The sequence below is a fragment of the Ursus arctos genome, unplaced genomic scaffold (genome assembly GCF_023065955.2).
Source record: "Ursus arctos isolate Adak ecotype North America unplaced genomic scaffold, UrsArc2.0 scaffold_4, whole genome shotgun sequence".
Lineage (NCBI taxonomy): Eukaryota > Metazoa > Chordata > Mammalia > Carnivora > Ursidae > Ursus > Ursus arctos.
In genome coordinates this window covers 32227305-32244222 of record NW_026623056.1, presented here as the reverse complement: position 1 = coordinate 32244222, position 16918 = coordinate 32227305, and positions in this window count along the sequence as shown.

The following is a 16918-nucleotide window of genomic DNA, read 5'->3' as shown; positions in this document are numbered from 1 at the left end:
GAAAGAATTAATATTGTTAAAATGTTCATTTTACACAAAGTGATCTACAGACCTAATGCAATCCCCGCCCAAATTCCAATGTCATTTGCACACAAAAAGATAATCCTAAAATTTGTATGTAACCACAAAAGACCCAAATAGCCAAAGCAATCCTGAGAAAGAAGAACAAACTTGGAAGCATCACATTCCTGATTTCAAACTATATTACAAAGCTATATTAACTAAAAAAGTAGGATAGTGGCATAAAAACACACACATAGACCAATGGGACAGAATTGAGAGCCCAGAAATAAACCCATACACATAAGGTCAACTAATATTTGACAAATGAGCCCAGAATACCCATTAAAGACTTAAGTGTAAGACCCCAAACCATAAACTACTAGAAGAAAACAGATGAAAATCTCCTTGACATTGGTCTTGGCAACAATTTTTTTGGATGTGACAACAAAAGCACAAGCAACAAAAACAAAAATAAATAAGTGGGACCACCTAAACTAAAAAGCTTCTGTACAAAAGAAGATGTGGTGTATATATATATACAATGGAATATTACTCAGCCATCAGAAAAGATGAGTATTTACTATTTACATGGATGGAGCTGGAGGGTATTATGCTGAGCAAAGTAAGTCAATCAGAGAAAGACAATTATCATATAGTTTCACTTATATGTGGCATATAAGAAACAACACAGAGGACCATAGAGGAAGGGAGGAAAAATGCAATGGGAAGTCATCAGAGAGGGAAAAAACTCTTGAAAGACTCTTAACTATAGGAAACAAACTGAGGGCTTCTGGAGGGGAGTTGGGCGGGGGGATGGTGCAATTGGGTGATGGGCATTAAGGAGGGCATGTGATGTGATGAGCACTGGGTGTTATAAGCAAATGATAAATTATTGAACACTACATCTGAAACTAATGATGTACTATATATTGGCTAATTGAATTTAAATAAAAATAAATAAATAAAAAGCCTCTGTACAGCAAAAGAACAAGCAGCCAAATGAAGAGGTAATCTACAGAATGAGAGAGAATATTTGCAAACTATCTATCGGACAAGGAGTTAATATCCAAAATATATGAGGAACATACAACTCATACAACAGCAGCAAGAAAACAATCTGATCAAAAAATGAGCAGAGGACTTGAATAGACATTTTTCCAAGGAAGACCTACAAATGCCCAATAGGTACATGAAAAGATGCTCAACATTACTGATGATTAGGAAAATACAAAATCAAAGCTTCGATGAGATATCATTCCACACCTGTTAGAATGGCTATCATCAAAAAAGACAAGAGATAACAATTGTTGGCAAAGATGTGGAGAAAAGGAAATGCTTGTGTATTGTTGGTGGGAATGTAAATTAGAAACAGCATGGAAACTCCTCAAAAGATTAAAAACAGAACTACTGTATAATCCAGCAATCCCTTCTGGGTGTATGTCTGAAGAAATTGAAATCAGTATTTTGAAGAGATTTGTGCACCCCCATATTCATTGCAGGATTATTCACAATAACCAGGGTATGGAAACAACCTAGGTGTGAGCTGATGGATCAATGGATAAAGAAGTTGTGGCATATAATGTCCACAATAGCTAAATCATGGAAGGAGCCGAGATGCCCTGCAACAGATGACTGGATTAAGAAGTTGTGGTCCATATATACAATGGAATATTACTCAGCAATCAGAAAGAATGAGTTCTCAACATTTGCTACAACATGGACGGCACTGGAGGAGATAATGCTTAGTGAAATAAGTCAAACAGAGAAAGACAACTATCATATGATTTCTCTCATCTATGGAACATAAGAACTAGAATGATCAGTAGGGGAAGAAAGGGATAAAGAAAGGGGGGGTAATCAGAAGGGGGAATGAAACATGAGAGACTATGGACTATGAGAAACAAACTGAGGGATACAGAGGGGAGGGGGGTGGGGGAATGGGATAGACCGGTGATGGGTAGTAAGGAGGGCACGTATTGCATGGTGCACTGGGTGTTATACACAACTAATGAATCATCGAGCCTTACATCGAAAACCGGGGATGTACTGTATGGTGACTAACATAATATAATAAAAAATCATTATAAAAAAAAAAAAGAAGTTGTGGCATATATATATATATATAGAGAGAGAGAGAGATAGATATAGATATAGATATAGAGAGAGAATGGAAGAATTAGAATTAGAATATTAGATAATGGAATAGTAGAATGTTGCTTCTAATGGGCTAGGGGATGGGAAAAATGGGGAAAAGTTGGTCAAAGACTTCCAGCTATAAGATGAATAAGTTCTTGGGATCTAATGTACAGTATGGTGACTATAATTCACAATACTGTATTATATACTCAAAAGTTGTTAAAAGAGTAGGTTAAGTGTTTTCATCACCCACAAAAATGTTGTAATAATGTGAGAGCATAAAGGTGTTAACTAACCTTATTGTGGTAATCATTTCACAATATATTTGTGTATCAAATCATCATGTTCACCTTAACCTTTATCTGTTATATGTCAGTATCTCAAAAAACTGGAAAACACACACATTCTCCTCACTGAGGAAGAGCAGGTATGTATCTCCTTAAGCTGCTAGGGTGGATGTCATCACATCAGAAACATCTTAATGAGGATTCACTAAGGAGCCCCTGCTGGTCAGGAACATGATACGGTTGCCTGCTGTCACCATTACCAGTTAATATTTCATTAGAGTTATTACTCAATTCAAGAGTATGAGAGAAAAAATTAGAGGTATAAAAATGGGAAAGAACAGGTAAAATTATGAACATTTATAGATGGCCAGAAAGCCCATGAGAATCAAATGACAAAAAAAAAAAAAAACTACAAATAAGAAGATAATTAAGTGTGTTGTTAGGACATAAAATTAAAACATGAAAATAATTTCTTTCAGAAACATCTGATAGTTACAAGAACATAAGTGCTGTATTAGATGGGACTAGTGGTCAGACAGATAATACTGGAATATGCTGAGATATTATTCTCACATGTAAGCTTTTTAAAATAACCCATGATTGGGGCACCTTGGTGGCTCAGTTGGTTAGGTGATTGACTCTTTGTTTCGGCTCACATCATGATCTCTGGGTTGTGGGATCCAGCCCCAAGATGGGCTCTGTGCTCAGCTTGGAGTTCGCTTGAGATTCTCTTCCTTTCCTTTTCCCTTTCCCTCTGCCCTGCTGCCTGTCTCCCTGCTTGGGCATGCATGCTCTCTCTCTCAAATAAATAAATAAACCTAAAAAAAAAAAATAACCAATGATTAAGAACAGGGTTGGTCCTTAAGTCTAGAGCATGGACAAACCCAAGGTACAAGATAGGTAGGTGGACTCAAACTGTGGGATTAGGCAAGGTAAGTCACTGGCAGATAATTGTCCAGAAAAAGTTTTGATAAAGTCATAGCTATAGATCTTTATCAATCTATTATGGGGATTAGAGATTCAATTAATTCTTAATATTTTGAGGGCTGGAATCTTAGAACCCCCTCATCAAATCCTTCTCAATTTGAGAAGTTGGGCAGGTCAATCATTGAGCTGACCCAAAGCATATTAAGAAAGAGTGAATGTTTGAAATCAGAAAACCTGGGTTTGGGGAAATCACTCAGTTTTCCCCATTACTATAATACTACTTTTCCTCTTTTCCTTCCAGAATTTTTGCTAGGCTGAGGTAAGATAATATATATAAGACATTTTTGTATATTGTTAAATGTTATGTGAATGTTAATTGTTATAATGATGGCGATGATGGCAATTCATATAACCAGTGCGGTGCCTGATTATTGCTCAGGAATTACTAATCTTTTAATTACTTCCTTCTAGAAATCACAGCAGACTCCTGAACACTGTCACTATACAAACATTTCTGGCTGTGTTCAGAAAATAAACAGAAATCTAGGGTCCAACTGCTGGAGTCATGGCTGTGCTATCAACTAGCACATTTCTGGCAACCCCTCAATGTTCCTGCCAGCCTCAGGTGTGCTTTTCAGCTCACAGTCTCCTGTCATCTGTCAGAGGCTGAGAGATTTTTAGTGAGAAAATAAAAGTCAAGAGCCCTTTCCCTTCTTGCCCTTGAAAAGAAAATATAATTATTTGGCAGAAAAACCAACCATTCACAGGTCTGACAAAGGTTTAACATTTATTCTTTTAAAATGTGCTTATTATGAAAAAATGTGCTTATTATGAAATAGTTAAGACATATAAAAATTTATAACAATTTACAGTGAACATTTACATACCCACAACCCATGTTAAGAAATAAAACACCAGCAATACAATTAAATCACTTTGGTAACCCTCCCAGATTGCATCTCATGTAATCAGTATCTTGAATTTTGTTGGTTATCATACAGGGTACTTCTGTGTATTTTTGCTAATAACCAACGTTTATTCTTTATAAGAACAAATCTTACCAGACTTACAACAGTTTTTGTTTTTTTTGTTTGTTTTTTTGTTTTTTGTTTTTTTTGAGAGAGAGAGAAAGAGAGTGGAGATGGGGCTGAAGGAGAGGGAGAGAAAGAGAATCTTAAGCAGGCTCCATGCCCTGTTTGGAGCCCAACGCAGGGCTTGATTTCATGACCTTGAGATCATGACCTGAGCCAAACTCAAGAGTTGTACACTTAACCAACTGAGCCACCCAGGTGACCTAAGACTTATCACAGTTCTATATCCCAATATTCCTTCTTCATCTCCTAATTTAAAGGCTATAGCACTTTTTAACATTGTAAGTTTCTCACCATCATACATGTTTTTGACATCTCAAGAACTCAGTTTGGTGGGAGATTATATATATATATATATAAAATAAAGCATCAATACTCATTATCTTTATATATTGCAGAATGTCTCCCATTCCTCCTGTCTTCCTGAACCTCTTCCCCCTTCTTGATTTGCATTGGCATGTGGACTTCTTGTTCTCACCAAATGAGTCAGTGGAGATAGAACGGATGTCAATGTATCCTGAAAAAAAGATGCCATATTGTCTTGTAAAGTCACAAAAAAGCATTAGTTTGAGCCAATGCTAAAAAAAAAAAAAATGGGAGGGCTCACATAAAAGTCTGAATTTCTGGCTTCTTTTGAAAAATGGAAAAGACTGATAACACAGTGCCTATACTCCTAAATGGCAATAATCCAATTGAACCAAATAGCAGTTGCTTATTTTAGGTGGAACACTCTCCATTTTACTGTATTTCTATCACTTCTTTTTTCACAGCTAAGACCAATGTCAATTGTCACCTATTATCATAATTGGACAGCTGATGTTCCTCATGGTAGTGAAAAAGTTTTTTCTTTACCCATATCAGTACTATCAAAAGTGGTGAAACAGAAAAATCAATCAAAATGTCCACATCCACTCTGAAGCTACCCTCAAGTAAATGCAGAAGCCTAAAAAAACCCAGGATGCTCACTTCACAACTTTAAGAGAAGCCCCCTTGTCCTCATCAATCAGAGCGCTGCCTCTAAGGCACTATTCTATATGAATATTTTCTGGTAACTCCCCAATCCCCACCCCCCCACACACACAACCACCAGCCTCTTCCTTTGTCTAGATTCATATGTAGTTTTAACATAGACTTGAAACAATAAAGGTGGAAAATGAGACAAGAGAAATATAGGATGAGGATAAATATCAAAACATTCCCAACATAAGTTACAGCTTGAAATTTAGGAATGAGGCACAGAAATCAACACATAGCAGATAGGATTATTTACAAAACAATTTCACAAGGAGACCCACTTTAAGTATGATTTATAAAGTGTTACTGGTGAGATTAAAGCGTCTGCTTTGCTAACATCTCATCAGGAAGCCAATCTAAAATGTGATGATGAAGGATAAGCTCTAACCTTGGAAATTATATTGAGAGGTAAGGCTGTAATGACCGAAGCACTTTGTGGACTAATAGAGAATATTAAAAAGGAACAGAAGGAAAGTAAAAAGATTGTGAGTCTTTAGCAGCATCCAGGGAAAAAAGGCACTGTGTGCCTGGCAGAAGAATTCTAGCCGCAAGCAAGGTGTTTTCTGGACAGAGCAGGGATAAATGTTTTGGATTTTATATAAATTATTTAATACATTCTCTCTGATTGTGTTTAAGAAAAATCATCTAATTATTATTTTGGGAAGAATGTCTTAGCTAACAGACATCAGGACAAGTACTCCCTGATGTAAGAACATCTGATTTACAAACAACTGGTACCTTTGAACTATTTTCTCAATATTACTCACAGCCATGTTCTACACACTACTCTTTCTATATGTGATACTCCTGCTATTTGTTCATCCATTATCAGTCACATGGAAAGTGAGGTATAGAGATGGTAGTGTACTGACAGCATGATACTCAAGCATGTCTCTGGGTGGATCAGTCATTTTGAAGTAGCCTGGGACTCCAAGCATGATTGAAAAATATATTCCACACTTTCAAAAAATCTATGTATGAATGAGATTTTGGAAACAAACCTTCTGAATTTGGGAGATGTTTTTGCTCTATCACTATAATAAATTATTGCTCACTATTAATTTATAATCACCCTGGCTTTATTATATTTGATTAAAAAAAAGATTGTAATAAGGAAACCTGACCTCCCCTTGGCTTTAGAGAAGACTACGGAAGGCTTATTTGGGCATTCTGTATAGTGCATTTCTATATCATAACCAGTAGTATTGTGTATAACAATGTTCTAAGTCCATGCCTGGAGTGAGCCTTAAAACATAGGATCATTGTGTCCCACAGTAACTCCCAGAAAAATTGACTTTAACTTCTTGGCCTAAGGAATGAATATAGTGGCTAATGTTTCATTTTATCTTAATCTTTTAAAACCTAAATAATTAACAATTTTTCTACTAGCCTCTGAGTTCCTTTCTAGAAGTTTGATAGGAGTTCAGAATCTATGTCAACTTTTTTAGGCCACTAGGAATTCATTTAGGGAACTGAAGTGGCAATTTATTAGCAAACTGGCATGAAAGCCCATTTTCTTATCTTTGTTTTTTTTTTTTTTCTGCATTTGGGCTATTCTGCAAAGTGGCAGTTACCTAAGTAAATGCAGTGTCCAGATTGCTTAATTTATGACCAGTCAGAGATTCTACAGGGAGAATTTGGTTCATTATAAAATGCTTTATATTATAAGCATATCTAGAGACTCTTTGGACTCAGTCTCTTTTAACAAATTAAATAAGTAAAAGTAACAAAAGAATTCAAACCTACTTCAGACTTGTGCTATTGTCTTTTTTTCACATGTGCAGAATGCTCTCTGATTATCCAGAGAGCTCAGCCTGCAGAAGTAATGTTTGTGGGGGTGGGGTGGACAGAATGAGATTTTGGCCTTCTATTGCAAACTGCTGCCTTTTCAAATGATGCACACATGCTTGGTCCATCTGTCTTCAAGGACTCAGCAGAGTAGTCAGTAAAACTTTCTATTCAGTGTTTGAAGCTGCATTGCCAAATATTAATAACTCATTTTATTTATAACTGATTCTCCCAAGTAGGAAAAACAGGTGGTACTTATGAAGAACTCAGTAGTAGCCAAATTTCAAAGGTCAGATGTTGCAAGTGTGGAATGAGAAAAAGCATTTTGTGTTAATACTCTTACTCTAAAAATGTTTGCCCATGGCTTTTTTTCCAGTCACAGTACTAGTACTCAAGACTGCCCAGGATCTCTCTGTAGAGCTGACCGTCACCTTCCAAATCATCATTCTCCAGGAAGTTCTCCAGGATGCAGAGAACTCATGATCCTCATGGTTCTCCAGTTTTTTTTGCCACATGGTCTTGCTCTGATCAATTATGGCCATCTAATCTCACAAATTAATCCATAAATTGTTTTAGTAATGATTGCTTGGTATTAAACCCCTTGTGGAGATGATGACCACACAAAACAATATCCATATTGGTGAAAGATTTTAGCCATGTGGCATGCCAGTAGGAAAGATAATTGTGGGCAGACAGGATCTTTCTCTTTTCATCTCCCACCCTGTGGGTCATGAGAACAACAATAAACTTCTGAAGAATCAAGAGTAGGAGAGGTGCCAGGAGACAGCTTAATGAAATTTGAATTTTCAGAAGGGAAAAAGTTTGTATTTTGGCTTTCAAGTGTCTCTCTTTTCACAACAACACCAGTTTTTCTTTTGGGAAATTACCTCTTTCCTCACTGGAATGGGATATTATGGTACTTGATGTCCCCTAGCCATAAACTGGGCATGTGACTCAGTATAACCAATCAATTTCCACTCTCCACATGAGTATCAAAAAGACTGCATTTGTGTAGATTTTATTAACCCCAATAAGGAAACCTTGAAGAGGCCATTCATTTATTTTTTCTACTGAGACATCTGGAACTGCTCTGGTTTTTTTTTTTTTTTTTTTAAAGATTTTATTTATTTATTTGACAGAGATAGAGACAGCTAGCAAGAGAGGGAACACAAGCAGGGGGAGTGGGAGAGGAAGAAGCAGGCTCATAGCAGAGGAGCCTGATGTGGGGCTCGATCCCAGAACGCTGGGATCACGCCCTGAGCCGAAGGCAGACGCTTAACCGCTGTGCCACCCAGGCGCCCCTGCTCTGGTTTTTTATCCTTCTGAACCTGATTATTTAATTTTCTCCTTTCAGTCTTTTCAATGAATTCCTTTTAAATTGCGTAAGTTAACTAGAGTCAATTTATGATGTTTGCAAACATAGAACTCTAATTTACACAAATGTTAATTCTCAACTGGTGAATATAGTATTCATCCTGTAACATTCTTGGGATACAGGCATTCATTAGTATTACCTACCCAGTCTTTCCAATTGCCCATCACTTATGTGGTAGGACAATTCTTCCTACTCCCATTTGAAGGTATGGCCATGTAAATTTTTTGGGCCAATTAATTGTGATTGAAAATGATATGTAACATTTCCAGGTGGAAACTGTAAAAAGCCAATGTGCACTGTTCTGGTGATCACAGAAGCTCATGTTCAGGTGAAGTCTATTAGCATAGGTATCTGAATGACTATGATGAGGAGAGCTTCTCTGCTGATTGATATGCATGAGACTTGTAGAATAAGGTAGATATAAACTTTTATTTTAGGCTATTGAGATTGGAGAGGGTAATGTTACTGACTAATACAAGAGTGACTATCAAGAAAAATGTGTAATTTTCTGGTTGCCAGCATGGACTCATAAATAGGACATGTTGGATATTTTACTCTCACTTTTTAAAATCAGAGTCATTTAGACTAGAAATACAGGAAGAATGAAAAAGATTGATATTTCTCCAACTTGAGTAATAATTAAACCCTATTAAGATGAAAGAAGATAGAATCTAAATTATTTCTATTTAAACGATATTGAAATATAAACTATATATCGAGATCATCCAATATGAATGCTAATAAGGCCACAAAATCAATATTATTTAAATTCATCCCTAAAATTTCATGTGACAGTTGATATTATTTAGATTAACTAAATAGATTAGATTAATCAAAATAGGTTTGAGATTAAAATCACTGTTTAGCAATATGAACATGGTACTGACTTCCATGGGTTTGATCTTCCAATTCTACCACATGCCATGTGATGATTCAGGTCACCCACGTCTTTTCTTTATTTGAAACCTTGCAAAAGCATCATTTATAGAGGACACAATGATGTCATTTGGCCTGCTTTCTGTGTGCATGCATCATGTAAGTATTAAGCCATCCTCAGTTTTTTTTTAATGAACAATTAAAGTAGTACTTCTTGGTACCAGTATGAAGATAAATGCAGACCCAGGAACAGAAGTGTGGCAGTTCTCAATTATAAAGTGGTTATTCAAGTTATATCAAATGTCTGTATTGATTTTTAAAATATTTTTATTAAAATTAAATAACAACATTAGAATAAATCTCACAGGAATTTGAGGACCTCTGAGGATATACTGTAGTCTGACTACTAGGGGCAGCATAGACTAGTCTGAACAACATTGCACTTGATATATAAACATTTCAATAAGGCATGGCATGTCTCACAATACTGGACATTCTTATGGATGAACAAGATAATGAAATTATTAAACCACAGCATAATTAGTTAGATGTTTATTAATGGGTCAGTATCAACCTGGAGGGAGGTTTCTAGTAGCATGATATGGAGCTCTATCCTTAGACTTGTTTTGTTCTACCATGTCATCAAAATTACAAATAAAATGAGAATATGTATTAAATATATCAGCGATAAGCTGAAGATGAAGACAAGTATGTTGCATAAAGAAGAAATATTCAAAACAACCTCTAAACCATCTCCCTCCCAAGATTTGATTCTTATGTCATCAGATGTCTATTCCACCCACTACCCCACCTGTTTGCAGTCATGTACTGACCCTCAGAAGATCACTCCTCCTCATTTCTGTCATTCTCTCCAGTAACACAGCTGTCTTAATTCTTTATGATTTCTTTATACAGATAGATGATCCTTTCATTTGCCTGATTTTTCAGTTTATTGACCTCCTTTCTTGTAATGACCTTGTCTTCCACCTTACCTCAGCCACTCTACACATTATAGCTTAAACCTTGTGTTTGTCAATAACTGGAATCCCCTGTATGATTTCAATTGCAGACTCTCCTCCCTGATTATCACCTCCTCTAACCTTTCCAGTTGGTTCCTTCCTATATTTCAATTCCAACAATCCTTTGAACCCACAAGGCCAATAAAGAATCGATCCTACTTCCTTTTCACTATTTCATTGTGCATGTCTTCACTTCCTTGGTTATTCATTCAGCTTGAATTATATAGCCAATCATTATACTGACTCATCTATCTGTACTCTTAGCTTCTTTCCACTTTTTCACTATATTGTTCTCACTTGTCTTCAATCCTGGTTAAAACCAATTTTATGCTATTTGCATACCTGAGCTTGTTTAGTTGACATGACTGAAAAAAAGCACACAATCATGTTGACGGTCTCACTTTATGTTCATCATCATTAACCTTAAGTGGGCCTAGTGCTGCCTAGCAATTATACTCCCACTCTGATAGACTTAGATAATTATTGTATTCCTATCCTTCTTCCTTAAATCTCCAACACTTCCTCCCTCATTCTCACTCCTAGCTTATGATTTTTCTTCCTCTTTTCCTGAGAAAATTGAAGCAATACTTAAAGAACTTACAAAACCAATACCACCTTTTCTATCCACTCAATGCATTTGTGACTATCTACTCTGCTTTCTCCTCTGTTATTATGGATAAGCTCTACGTACTTTTAGGTAAGGCTAGGACTTCAGCTGTGTTCTACATCTTTTCACTTCTCTCTCATTCAAGGATATCCAACTATTCTCCCCACTAACTTCCTCTTCTCTAATGGCTTTTTCCTAATAGTAAACAAACATGCTTTTTTTATTCTATCTCAGAAAAATTACCCTTCTCTCATTCTTACTTCCCTTCTACCTACATTCCATTTCTCTTCTTCCCTTTATAACAAAAACCCAAAGAAAAATGTATTTGTACACTATTCAATTTCTCTACTACCATTCTTTCTTGAATCTGATCTAAATAAGCTTTTATTCTTGCCACTCCACCACAATCACTCCTGTCACTATCACCCAGGACCCCAAGTCTCATTTTATTAGACTTTCAGCAGTATTTGACACAGTTGAGCACTCCCTCCCTTCACTTAGCATATAGAATGCATAGTATTGATTTTTCAACTATCTCATTGACTGCTCCTTTTAATTTTTTTTAAATTGAGGTATAATTAACAAACAGTGTTATAGTAGTGTCAGGTGTACAACATAATGATTCAACAATTCTATTACTCAGTGATCACCATGATAACAGTAGCCACCATCTATCCCCAAACAATGTAATTACAATCTTATTGACTATATTCCCTATACTGTACTTTGCACTTCCTTGACTTATTTATTTTATAATTGGAAGTTTGTACTTCTTAATCCCCTTTGTCTCTTTCACCTATCTCCCCATCCACCTCTCCTCCAGTAACCACCATTTTATTCTCTGTATTTAAGAATCTGTTTTTGGGGGTGCCTGTGTGGCTCAGTTGGTTAAGCATCTGCCTTCGGCTCAGGTCAGGATCCCAGAGTCCAGGGATGGAGTCCCACATTGGGCTCCATGCTCAGCAGGGAGTCTGCTTCTCTCTCTCCCCTCTACCCTGCTTGTGCTCTCTCTCAAATAAATAAATAAAATCTTTAAAAAAATCTGTTTTTTGTCTCTTTTTTAATTTATTTATTTTGTTTCTTAAATTCCACTTGAGTGAAATCATATGGTATTTGTCTTTCTTTGACTCATTTCACTTAGTATTAATCCCTCTTGGTCCATTCGTGTGTGCAAATGGCAAGATCTCATTCTTTTATGGCTAATATTCCATTGTGTGTGTGTATAAAACATCTTTATCCATTCATCTATTGATAGATACATATGTTGTTTCCATATGCTGGCTCTTGTAAATAATGCTGCATTACACATAGGTGTATGTATATCTTTTAAAATTAGTATTTACCCAGAGAAAAGGAAAACATCACTTCAAAAAGATATATGCACCCCTATGTTTATTGACTGCTTTTAATTCTTATCTCTGGTTATTGTTTCTAAATGTTGGAATGCTCTAGGACTCAGTCTTTGTACCCATTCTATTTTTTATCTATACTCATTCCCTTGGTGGTCTCATCCAAAATCATCCCTATAAGTACACCATCTCAATGCTGCTGAATCACAATCTTTTTTTTTTTTTAAAGATTTTATTTATTTATTCGACAGAGATAGAGACAGCCAGCGAGAGAGGGAACACAAGCAGGGGGAGTGGGAGAGGAAGAAGCAGGCTCATAGCAGAGGAGCCTGATGTGGGGCTCGATCCCAGAACGCTGGGATCACGCCCTGAGCCGAAGGCAGACGCTTAACCGCTGTGCCACCCAGGCGCCCCTGCTGAATCACAATCTTATTACAATCTTATTGACAAAATTATTATATCTTATACAAAATTATTATATCTTATACAAAATTATTATATCTTATACAAAATTATTATATTTTATACAAAATTATTCTAATACTTATAGCTCAGACCTCTCCCCTGAATACCTGACTTAAATATCCAACTACCAACTAATAGGCACCAAAATATTAATAGGTTCAAAACTAAGTCCCTCCAAAACTTTCTCCTTCTTAAGTTCTCCCCTTACCAGTTAATGGCAACTCCATTCTTTTATTTGCTCAGACCTGAGACTATAAACTTCAGTAACAATGTATCATCATGTACTAGTAGATTATCACTTATTTAATGGTTCTTCATTATGGTAAATTTTTTCCAAATATTGATCCAAATGCTTCAAGTAAGAGGACTTCTATTTTATTGTATCTAGGACCAAGAAGGTAACCTCCATATTTCTGGGAACCATAATTAAGAGGACTATAGGTATCTGCTGAGCAATAGGAGGAATGAGACCAAGATATTGAGAGAAAGTAAAGCCATGTTTTATGAGGAAGAGTTGAAGAATTTGAGAATATATTCAACCTAGAGAAGAAAGAAATTGAAGTAATATCTGTTATTAAATATTTCTAAAGTCCTTCATGTGGAAGGGTGATTATCACACTTAGACTACCCATCTTGCTTCATTTAGAACATAAAGGATTTGACAATGATTTCTTCTTCTCAGAATGGATGGACTTGATAATCAGCCACTAGAACACGATCCTGATACATATATATGTAAAGCAAAAAAGGAAGGGAACATTATCTTGAGATGTTTTACAGTCTCAGTATCTTACTATATGTCCTCAGGATTTTTGCATGATTGGTACTTTACAATATCTTTACTAAAGTATAGAGGAAGTCCATCATTCAGTGTCCTAAAAGAAAACATTTACTTATCTCACCTGAGAAAGAGAGGGGCAGGCATCTCGTGGGTAGAGAAGCAGTAACAGGATCAAGTCCATAGAGACAGATTCTACATGAAACTTTCTCTGTCTAATCCTCTTAAGACATGGTTTGCTGCTCAAATGTGCAAAAGTTTAAAGAGAGGTATATTTCCTTCAAGGGTTAAAAAATAAATCACTTATATATGATGCCTGTCACTTACAGTTCTGAACCTTTTACTCATGCTTTATAAAAATAACTTATTATTTAATTTTTTATCTGCCAAGAAAAGAATATTTCCCTGATCTTTAGCTGAGAATTCCCAAGAAAACTTCTTTTTGGACCATAGGTCAAAGTTGCAGAGTGACTAATTTTGGCTTCCTATAAAAACAATTTATTATTTTCAGATGTGTTTCCTCTAAAGAGGTGATTCTCAATCTTAGGTGCATTTGGAATCACCTCGAAAGTGTTTAAAAATGCCTCTGATTTCTGGATTCCAAGTCCAGAAACTCTGATTTAGTTGATGTGGTCTGCAACCTCAGCTTAGAGATTTTTAAAAGTTCCCAAGGCAGGGCGCCTGGGTGGTGCAGTTACTTAAGCATCTGACTCTTGGTTTCAGCTCAGGTTGTGATCTCCTGGTCTATGGGATCAACCCCTGTGTGGGGCTCCACACTCAGTGTGGAGTCTGCTTGAGACTTTCTCTTCCTCTCTGTCTGCCCCTCCCCACCTGTGTGTACTCTCCCTCTCTCTCAAATAAGTAAAATCTTAAAAAAAAAAAGTTTCCAAGGATGTTCCATTGTGCAGCCAAAGTTTAAAACCTCTTCTCTAGAGATATTTTATTCCTTCTTGCTATTGCTAGGGATAGTTAAAGGTAGGATGTTGAGGGGGCAGAGAGTATTTCAGACACATGTCAGATGACCACTGGAAACAAATGTTGTTGAGATAATCTAAACATTAAACAGTTAATTATAGTAGATGGCCTTTTATATCTTTTCCACCCTTGAGATTCTATCATTTTATATCTACCCACCACAATGTATATATATGGAATCAAAGAAATATATACAAGGACACAAATTCCACTGTGCTATATAAATCAGGATAATTTTGCTAGTATAGCTGTATTCCTAGTTGCTGCCTCTTTGGATGGGTGAACTATTTTATTCTGACTGCTTCTCAGTGCACATGACACAGTTTTATTAGATTACATTATGCACAGCATCATTGAGTCAAAGTGATGTTATTAGCCTGCTAGAAGAAGCTTCTTACCCAGCTGTGAGGGCTCGTTAATATATATTATGATGTTAATAGTGCACAGAATATGTGTGAGTAGGTGGTAGGGGACAGAAATTTAAACCAAATTAAAAATGTGAGAGAAACTGCAGCACATGGGAAATAAATGCTCATTGCTACTAGTCTCAATTATTTTTCATTATTTTCAAGGTCAGGCTGGCAATTTTTCCAACTCCTACCCACAAATGCCCTTCCTGATTGATTGACTCTTACATCTAGAAGCTCTCCTTACACCCAGGAGGCAAGCCTGCTTTTTTATTGTATTAAAAAAATCTAAATGCCAAAGTGAAAAGAATACTGGGCTTCTGTTTATTTTTATCTAAAAATCAAAACACCACACAAACTCTAAAGTAGGGATTTTTAAAGCAGTTTAAGTGATTTAAAAAATAATATGCTGAGGATTTTTAAAGGAGTTTAAATGATTTAAAAAATAATATGCTAGGGGCGCCTGGGTGGCACAGCGGTTAAGCGTCTGCCTTCGGCTCAGGGCGTGATCCAGGTGCTGTGGGATCGAGCCCCACATCAGGCTCCTCTGCTATGAGCCTGCTTCTTCCTCTCCCACTCCCCCTGCTTGTGTTCCCTCTCTCACTGGCTATCTCTATCTCTGTCGAATAAATAAATAAAATCTTTTTAAAAAAATATGCTAAGGAAATTGTTAGTCTAACTGAACCTAAATAAAGCCTATTATAAACCTGCAAGTTAGGAATCTTCTAATTCTTCCTTCCTGCTTGATAAAGCATGCTCTCTGGTGTGGCAAAAGAAAGAAAATCTTTCCTTCACCATACATTCACCACTCCTATTGTAGAATGAATATCTTATATTCACTTATAATTGGGTAGGACTTTTTCTTTTTCTCATGGATATTTTTGTTCCCCAAATCAACCCTAGCTTGGAGAATCAGGGTAAACTATTGTAATTTTGCATGTAGAGAAGGTGAGAGATTCCCAGGGATTCTTAATTGTCATCCTGATAAACAAAGAGAAAGACATAAGAGGTTTGGTAGAAGTAGAAGAGTGTAGTTAAATGGGAGAAGGTAGGAACAAGGTGGGAGGTAGGGGCTGTTAGTAGGAGAAATCACACTGATGTTGTTATTGTCTTAAGGATTGAGGGTAGGAGGACCAGAACATTTTCATTTAATGGCTTCCATTTTCTCTATTTAGAACAAAGCCTTCAGCTGTGGTTGCAGTGGGAGAGAAGCTGGAGGTTGGGAAAACTAGGAAGGTTATGAAGTAGCTGTTGTAGACTATGACCATGTTTTATTGGTTATCTTATATTACTCTTGAATCTTGAATCATTTGTTCCTTGCTTTTATTTCTCTGTCCCAAAATATTACTCATTCCTATCTCAACCAGCACCTCCTTTTTCATGTTTCCATTTTTTTGCTTTCCTCTTTTCCTTTACTACCAAACCTCCTGAAATAGTGATTTATGACAACTACTAATTCTTGCCCACATTCCACTTGCTCCTTAAATCCTTAGGAGTTGGAAAAGGAAGATGATCTAGTGAAGGAGGTAAGACAGTCCTCAAAGAAGTGATCAACATAGAGCTGTGTTGAGGAAGCTAAGTATAGAAAAAGACTCGAGAAGACTTAAACCAACCTTCTCAATCATACACCTCTTTATTGAGGCACCTGGAAGGAATAATTGGTTATTCTTTCAGTGTAGTCACAGGGCTCTGCTTATACCATTCACATTACTCTCATAACATCATAGCAGTGTTTTATAATTGTTTGCATGTCTGTCACTCTTATACTCAATTATTATCAGCTTTTCAAGTCAGTATTACTCTTTTTATTTCTTTGTCCCC